The sequence below is a fragment of the Oratosquilla oratoria genome, chromosome 21 (genome assembly GCF_046742065.1).
Source record: "Oratosquilla oratoria isolate Oo_2021 chromosome 21, ASM4674206v1, whole genome shotgun sequence".
Lineage (NCBI taxonomy): Eukaryota > Metazoa > Arthropoda > Malacostraca > Stomatopoda > Squillidae > Oratosquilla > Oratosquilla oratoria.
This window is the reverse complement of record NC_134797.1, coordinates 40329408-40339407: the sequence shown is the minus strand read 5'-3', so window position 1 is coordinate 40339407 and position 10000 is coordinate 40329408.

Below are 10000 nucleotides of genomic sequence, written 5' to 3'. Positions count from 1 at the left end.
TATTACATGCCGAATTAACTAATCTCATTTACGAGGCAGCCAACTTTTCAAAAATTGTTGACCTGTGTTTCATTTAACATAAGCTAGTTATAATGAGCTGTAATCTGATCCATTAAAGGTTAGCCAACCACTGATAAGAGATTAAACTTTGGTTCCTTTACAACAGTGAAGAGCTTCAATGATTTTTTGTTGAATCCAAAATGATGTTAATGTTCTGCCCATACTACCGCTCCAAAATCTGCCCCCCCTCCCCCCTGATATGGGGCTACTAAGCGTTTTTCCTAAGATTGTCATGCTCTCAAAATAGTACCTAAGTTTATATAGCTAGAATAAGAAAAAGTAAAAAAAAAAAATAGGAAGAAGCTGTAGAAGAATACGAAGACGAATAAAAAAAGAAGAAGAGGAGGAGAAAGAAGATGTAAAAGTCGAAGAAGAAGTAACAACAAGGAGATCACTCGAACACTCCTGAAGAAGACATTTGTCTATTAGTCCTCCCCTCCAAGGTTTTCTGAAGGCGTGGGCAGACTCTATACCTTCCAGGACCTTCCATGATCTCGAGGTCTGCGGCAAGAATGCACAACCTCTGCCATGAGCCAGAACATAAGTACATAATTGATTGATCCCTTTGCCTCAAATTGAGTTCAGTGTATTAGAGCATATTGGCCTAACTTCTAATTGCTTTCTAATTGTCTTCTAATTTGCATATTCATTTGCGTTCGAATGGTAGCCTAAATGCGCATTCGATTTTCTTTTTTTTTTGGGGGGGGGGTCAAAATAGCAAGCGAAGTTGTAATCAACTTGAGTACTCTAAGTTCTAAACTTTTTTCTTTGACATTTTTTTTTCTCCTTAACGTTCTTAGATTACGGTATGTTCCACCTGCGGTACTATCATCTTCTCTTAATTTATTTGATTCTATTTTACTTTACTTTTTAATTTACTTTTTATTGATTTGTTTCTATTCCTATACATGGTTATGTGCTCATCTAACTAATTGTTTATTCATTTGTTTATTTATTCAATATTTATTCATTTCTATGTTTATCTATCTATTGTTTGTTTACCTATTTGATTTTAATTATTGTTTAGTTTAATCACTTATTTATCTATTCATTTATTCATATGTTCATTTATTTATTTATTTGTTCATTTTCTAAAAAAAAAAAATCAAGTGCATATCTAAGCATTACCTGTATAGCGTGATGACTACATATCTTCTATCCAGTCAGTACCTTAGTGTCTCAAGTGACATCTCTATCTTCCAGTCATAAAAAAATATATATAATAGAAAATTAATGTCCATAAAAAAGTAAAGTCTTATCTTCTAGTATTCCTTCATTTTGTTACCCTCCTTAAGCGTTTTCTTTACCACCTCTTGGGTGTGATATTGTTCCAAAGAAGAAAAACATTTGTTGTTGCCGGTGAATTAATTTTCTAGCAGTCTAACCACGGCCAGCACTTTCGTTAACAGCCTTGCAGCGATCACCAATTTTGCCGCCTCGAGAAATCCAGGACACCGGCCCCGATACCACTAGATCCATTTCTATCGACATATTCCAGCCACGCGGATAGTCAATTGCCTGCTTTCGAGGATAACTTGACTGCCTTATTCGACAAATAGACAAAGCTCTTTGCTTAACGAGTGATTACATTACTAAATGTACGTCAAAGCCAATCGATATAATTGCAAGATCAACCCAACGGATCTTAAAGTACAGATTTTCGAAAGGACTCTTGCCCTTTTCACATCACATCTTCCCTCGTTGTAATCCTTCCCATAGTCCTCCTGACCATAGTACGCTGGTGACGCAATTAGAGGCGTGCTGATCTCGCATTCACTTAGTTGTGGGTTTGAATCCCTCATTCCTCTCCGATTCCAAACAGTGGCTGTTTATTACCTACATCAACAGCCCAAATGAACTGGGCAAATTTGATGGCTTCGGTCACAGTTATGCGCCTCCTGGCGTTCGCTCCTCACCACCTTTCTACCTCCCCCCCTCCTCTACTAACTCCTCCCCGTGTCCCTTGCTACCCCTCCCATCTCCTCCTCCCTCTCATATCCTGCTCTCTCTCCTCTCTCCGTTTTCTTTCATCCGGTCTCCCCTTCATTCCCCTCATCTCTTGTTCTTTAACCTGTCCTCCTCTACTCATTGTCTCTTCACTCATATTTATTTTCAGAAATCTCCCTTTCGTGCCTCCCATCCTATCTCTGACCCTACCATGATCTTTCGCTCTTGTTTACTCCTTACAAAGTCCTTTCCTTGCAGAGACCAGTTATGAGCGCGTTCATGCGGCGATCCTACGAAACACCGACACCAAGTTACTTACTTGCATCTGGTCGTGGAGCCCCTAGGGGCCGATACCCGATCTCCGGACCTGGCCCAAGGGTTCTATTTCTCTCTCTTTTTTTTCTTCAAATTTTCTCAAATAAAGAAAGATGACAATCAGCAATTGTTCCACTCACCTTCCCACTTTCAACCAACAATATACAAACATTCCCACGGTTTTTTGCAACACAGGGAACAGTCCAACATTTCTTACGAGAGAGATCTATACGAAGACACGAGGAACATTGCTGACTTCTTTAGTGTTGCCGATCTCTAGTCTGAAAAAATCTATGTAATAATCATTCTTATCCTTCCTCTTCTCTCTCCTGCTCTAACCTCCATTCCCATCCTCCACCTTTTCCTTCTCTACGTCCCTTTCCATCCCCACTTCAACCCTCTACTTCCCTCTACTCTATTATTCTCCCCATCCTTCACTTGTGCCTATAGCTGCTACAGCTGATATATCAACCCTCAATTTTCTACTGAAATGTTCGCTGTCTCAACAATAAGTAGAAGTACTGAAAGGGCAATTACTGGACATAAAAAGTAAGAAAACAAAAAATGTGACGACCAAGGAAAGGGCCACACATTGGTGTAGTGTACCCTGAGGCAATCATTACTCCACTTCCCCCGAATTAAGAAAACGAATTATCATTCAAATTGCAAGAAAAACATGCAGCCGAAACACACACACACACACACACACACACACACACACACACACACACACACACACACACACACACACACACACACACACACACACACACACACACACACACACACACACACACACACACACACACACACACACACACACACACACACACACACACACACACACACACACACACACACACACACACACACACACACACACACACACACACAGACACGCACACACATACAGATACATACACACACACGCGCGCGCATCCGCCCGCTCATATAAATCCATGTACACAGGCACACACACAAGTACTCATGTTTATGTAGTTATCTTTTCCCTCTGATATATCATTTGCATATGTAAGAAACATGACCAGTGATCCCTGTGGTACTACATTTATTACCTCCTTTATTGTGTGTGCTCCTCCTGAATTACAGTCCTCATTATTTTTCTTTCCAAGAACTCATTCACACATTTCAACCCTTTGTCTTAGATCCTACTCCTTCATCCTTCACGGTGTCTTTTCCCAGTACACAAACATTCTTCCTATCTCCAATTTACTTCAGTGTTCAATGTTCCTTCTCTTCTTTCTTCTTTTTCGTCATATCTATATATTTACATTTGCCAGTATCTTCTGCTGTTACTTATCTCACTATGATATCTTAACAGACATTATCGTGATTACAAAGGATTACAAAGGCAAAGCATGCCGACAGGAGACCTTTTGATCCATATCTAGGTCGGATGCAAAAAAAAAAAAAAAAAAAAAAAATAATCATATTAATAATAAATTAAAACTATAACAATGTAAATAACAATTAAAATACATAAATAAATGCATTGGTATAGTTGAATAACAAACAAACAGGTAAATAGTAAATTATAATAAATTGACATATAACTAATAATAAATGAAAATCAGATTTCAGTATTTTCTTGTGCCCGCAAAACATAACGGAAAAGATTATTAACTCTTCCTCCTCTTTCAAATTGTCATTTGTATGGTCTTTTTTCATACTTCTTTGGCTATTTTACCCAAATATTTGTTTGGTAACTATAAAATCATAGATGCTTGCATTATGCCTATATCCTCACAGCTACTGTATCTATTTTCTAAACTAACACATGGCTTACCTACTTTTTTCCAAATTATTCTATTTTTTCTAAATAACGTCCTTCTGACCGTAAATTTAAACAACAATAATGTTGTGCGCCTTCTTCAAGTCCATAAACTGTCCCTTTCACTAGCCTTTCACTACAAATAATGTAAATGTTTGATTCTTGCGTCTTCTTACCATTTTTATTTCTTTTATTCTATTTCATTATTTATTTATTTATTTATTTATTTATTTCTTCTTGGGATATGTGCTTGTAGTGGCAATTGGTTCCCAGACATGAAAAAATGCTGAGTGGCTCTGATCCGTAGGGATCTTATTAAAGTTCCTAAGATATTCGTTGCATAAAATATATAATTGATACCCCATACAGAGAATAGTTGGGGATGGTATGAAAATATGGATACAAAGGCCGCGCGGTACCCTAGTTGATACATTTTCGAATTCATGATTGTGATCGTGAGTTCGATTCCCGGGACCGCTGTGTGCTTATTGCTTTTGTTCCTGGCAGCCCTGGCCAGGCAGGGAGGCGACCCATACATAGGCCTAAAAAAAAAAAAAAAAAAAAAAAAAAAAAAAACAGCGGCTTGCCGAAACTGACAAGGCTTTGCTTTACCAGGGTTTTCTCAATACCTACTTCATGTGAGTGGGATAGTGAGTTTTAGTGAGTTTTATATCAAAAGGAAAGAATCTACGGAGAAGAAAACTTCCTAAAACAGCCATAAGTTTTAAGACAGGGACATGGATATACACTTATCAAGACAGGCAATGATAGTGAAACTATCTAATTCCAGTGGAGTGATATATAAATGGAAAGACTACCAGTAGGTGAGGCTCTCTATTTCTCTGTCGCTCTCTCTGTTGTTCTTACTCTCTCTCTCTCTCTCTCTCTCTCTCTCTCTCTCTCTCTCTCTCTCTCTCTCTCTCTCTCTCTCTCTCTCTCTCTCTCTCTCTCTCTCTCTTGTTTTTTCCTTCTCTCCTTCACACATTCGCTCTCTCTCTCACTGCTGTTTCCATATACTTGTACACGTAGAGCTTGACATATCTATGAACATGTACCTACATGTACACATTTCTATACAAATGAACACACACACACACACACACACACACACACACACACACACACACACACACACACACACACACACACACACACACACACAAAAAAAAAAAAAAAAAAAAAACGCCTGGGCCTTCCACATCCAATTGGGAGACCCAGAGGCGACTGGCCCAATGCTTTCATCCGCCTCCATACTTGATTCCCGAAACAAGAGGCTCCTAACCCACCAAATAGAAATAAGCTTTTAGGGCGAGCACTTGGCCGGCTCTCGAAGCCCCTCCTCTCCATTTCCGTTAAAAGCAAACTCACAAAACCTCATCTCATGTCTGTTAACTGCCTTCGGGCTCAGGTCGTTCTTTTTATTAAGTTAAAAGATTAGACTGTGTAAAGAAGAGTTCAGAATTATCCTTGTGGATGTTATGGTGCAATAAGACTTAGCTGTGAAATAGATATAGTCAGTTCTTTATATAAGGTTATAGGTTCCATCGACTTCTTGCAGGAATTTGCTCTTTTACACCCCGATTAAGAAAACACAGTGGCAGTATTATTTCCACCCCTACAGTCGAAGACGGAAATATTTATTTAGAGAAGTGGCACAGGACAGTATTGAGAGTCGGAGGACAGAATAACGGAGGAACAGTTGCAGTAAAATAAAGTAGTATAATTTTTCTTCGAGTAGATATTTCCTCTTAACACAGAGAAATTGATGCGTGGCTCTGACCCGTAGGGGCGCCCCATATAGACCCTCAAGTATCAGCTGCATGCTACTGAGCAGATTTTTACCGTACAATAACATGCAGCCAATACCCCAGATGGATGGATGGGGTGAAGGGGGCGTTGAGCAAAAGTGGAATGTCTGTTGAGCAAGGAAGAGAGAAGGCAGGAGATAGGGATGATTGGTGAGTGACAGTGTATAGAAGATACTGTTACGCAAGAAAGGAAGGGCAGGGGATGGTGGGAGGTAGGGGGTACTTACGTGTGAATGATATTTTGACGCATTGCGAAGGGATTTCTCCCCGTCTTCTCTTTTTGTGCGTGAGGAGACGGAGAGGAGGCTGAGCACTGATTAGTAAAGCGACCTTGCTGTAGATGTACTGTGTCTTACTATATTTTCTCTGACCCAGGGTAGTGGGCGGGATACAGGAATGACCCGTCATCCATGAGGAGCTAAAATGAAAAGGGGGGGTGAATGGGAGTGAAATGGTTAGAATACATACGTGCCTTTGACTTGGCTACCTCCCCTATAAGGGGGAAAAGCTCTTGGTATATAGATGGCCATATAGGATATATTAGGTTATATAAAGAAAAGAAAATAAGAAATGAGGAGAAGAAATTTTGGCACTTCGATAAGCAGTGATCATGAAAGTTTTGATGTTTTACTCAAATGTCGATGATTACCATCGCGGGAACATTAGTGGATAGGTAATACACACACACACACACACACACACACACACACACACACACACACACACACACACATATATATATATATATATATATATATATATATATAATATATATATATATAATATATATATTCTCAGACTGTGGGTTTTCCTGTGTGTCATATATTTATATATACACATATATATGCACACACACACACACACACACACACACACACACACACACACACACACACACACACACACACACACACACACACACATAAATACATATATATATATAATAGATAGGTAGATATAGATGAATATATAAATAGATAAAGAGAGAGAAATAATAACAAAATAAATATCATTACAATATACAAGAAATTGAATAAAACAGACCATATCAAAATAAACCACAACAAAGCAAAACAAGCAAAACAAAAAATTATGAAATAAGATAGTCTATTATAGTAAGATAAAATGATATAAAACTAAATAAAAACGGAAAACTTCACAAGGTCTTTGAAGATCACTTATTGAATATTAAAGAAGTCTCCAACAGTACCGACTCAGGACTTCCTATTTATACTGTCTTGGAAAATGTCGTCACAAGGTCACAACAGACCTTAATCCTGACCTCGATTCTGACCTTATCCTAGAATTATGTCATAGTCTTATGTGACTTGAAATTTACCATGTTCATTATGTGATGATTTGCTTATCCTGACCTTAATATTTATATGAAATTTCACCGTGATCCGCTTCTTGACCTTAAGAATTGATTTTGACTCTTAATTGACCATTAATCTAATTCTTACTATGACGTTTGGTCAGATCTTTAACATAAACTCGACCTTGACGTTTTTACTTAGCTACTGCCTCCATCTCTTCTTAATTTCCATGACCTTTACCCTCGACCTTTAACCTTGACCTTTGACCTAATGCTGATCATGACATTTGCTCAGATCTTTAACATAAACAATGGCTTGACCTTTTATATTTGGCACTTTCCTTTTCTTAGTTTTCATGACCTTTATATTTTCTTGACATCTGTCCAGGCTAGACCTTAACTGGGCCCTTTTTAAGTTGAATCCAGATTAACAGACAAAACACGAAGAATGCTGACAGAAAAGGAAATAGTACTATCTTACATACTCCTACAGACAAAGACAAATTAAATTTAAATATTACACCAGTGACTTCTAAATTGCAAATAATTATTTAATCTGTGCAATTGTATTAATTAGTTTAATTATGAAATGCATGACGAAAAATATGATAGAAATGTATTTCTTTTTCATAAACTTCTCATGATTATAACAAGATTAGTTTTGATAAACTGTTAAAAAAAATTGTGCTGATGTTTGCCTTATTAATTAGTGTGATACAAAGATTTTACCTTACATATAGACATTTATCATAAAAAATTTGTTGACTCACCCTCACTCCTTCACTTACTCTATCACTCACTCACTCACTCGCTCATTCACTCACTCACTCTCTCACCTACCCACTCGCTCACTCATTCACTCTTTCACCTACCCACTCACTCACTCACTCACTCTCTCACCTACCCACTCGCTCACTTACTTACTCACTCACTCACTCACACACTCACTTCCTCTCTCACCTACCCACTCACTCGCTCACTCACCTACCCACTCACTCGCTCACTCACTCACTCACTCACTCACTCACTCACTCACTCACTCACTCACTCTCTTACTCACTCACCTACCCACTCACTCACTCTCTCACCTATCCACTCACTCACTCTTTCACCTAACCACTTACTCGTTCACCACTCACTCACTCACTCTCTCATCTATCCACTCATTCACTAATTGTCTCACTATCTCACTTATTCATCCACTCAATTTCTCACCTATTCACTCTCTCAGTCAGTTTCTCACTTTAGTGATATCCCTACGGACCAGAGTAACCCAGGATTATTTTGTTATTAATATCCACCCCCACCAAAAGAAAAAATATAAATATAACAACAACAACAACAACAACAATAGTAATAGTAATAATAATAATAATAATAATAGTAACATAGTAATATCCCCCTCCCGCCCAAAAAAAAGAGAAAAATAATAGTAAGCAAGATCAAATAAAAGAAAAAAAGAAAAAAATTATCCACCTGTAAGACTTAAGTTCTTCATTCCGATATCGTCTACAAAGATAGAAGCGCTGGTTATTTCCGGTAACTAATACTCTACGACCCGTGCCCATAGAACTCCTGTGCTAGAGCGTCGCTACTTGCGGCGGAGGTCGAACTCTGCCACCAGTGAGTTGGACCATGGGCATGGTTCCTTATTTCACGTTATAAAGTCCTCTGTAAGGGGCACCATTCTAGCCTCCTCATTGAGGGATTTTCGAGACGTTTATCCGAATCACTTTTGACTAAGAATATTCTTACCGATTTGATTAATCATCACAGTACCTAAGACAAACGAAATCATAACCAATCTCTACCATCATCAGCATCCTCATTACTAATAGTTCTATATTATTTTCTATATTTTTTTAAACGACCTCCATCTTTGTGTAAATGTTTCGTGAAAGCAGTCAGGATCTGTCTTTTACAGACAGTTCATTGGTCCGCTGCCGCCAATGACTGTAGTCGACAAAAGAAGAAGAAGAACGCGAAGAAGAAGAACGCGAAGAAGAAGAACGCGAAGAAGAAGAACGCGAAGAAGAAGAACGCGAAGAAGAAGAACGCGAAGAAGAAGAACGCGAAGAAGAAGAACGCGAAGAAGAAGAACGCGAAGAAGAAGAACTCGAAGAAGAAGAAGAAGAAGAAGAAGAAGAAGAAGAAGAAGAAGAACATAGTTCAACTACAACCCTGAGAGATAGATTTTAGGAGCCTCTCGAAGTTGTAATGAGAGGAGGGCTGAGTTCGGTGGCCCATAAACTGCCTGAGAGAGATTTTATATTCATTACGGTTGAACGAGGGACAGCGATAGCTGCAGTAAAAAAGACTACCAGTAATATCACATTAGCCCTCGGGTAGTCAAGGTAGGCCGAGGGATTGGAATGAGGAAGAGGAGTTTAGGGGGAGGAATGGACGAGGAAGAGGAGGAGAGAGGATGAGGAAGGGGAGGATAGAGGATGAGGAAGGGGAGGGGAGAGGATGAGGGAAGAGTTGGGTATTAACGGTAATGGGAAAAAGGGAAATATGAAGGGAAATTTATATTAGGGAAGGGAGGAAAGGAATAGGGAGTAATGGTTAGGAGAGGATAAGAAAGAAGAGGAGAAGGAGTGAGGCAGGAGAGGAGAGGCGGAGGAGAGGAGGAAGGGGAGGAGAGAGGAAGAGGGAAGAGTTGGGTAATGGTAGGACGGGAGGTTAGAATGGAAAGAGGTGTCAGAGAAAGGAGAGAGGAATGGCAAGAAATATTAAAGAGAGGATGAGGAGGAAGGGAAGAGA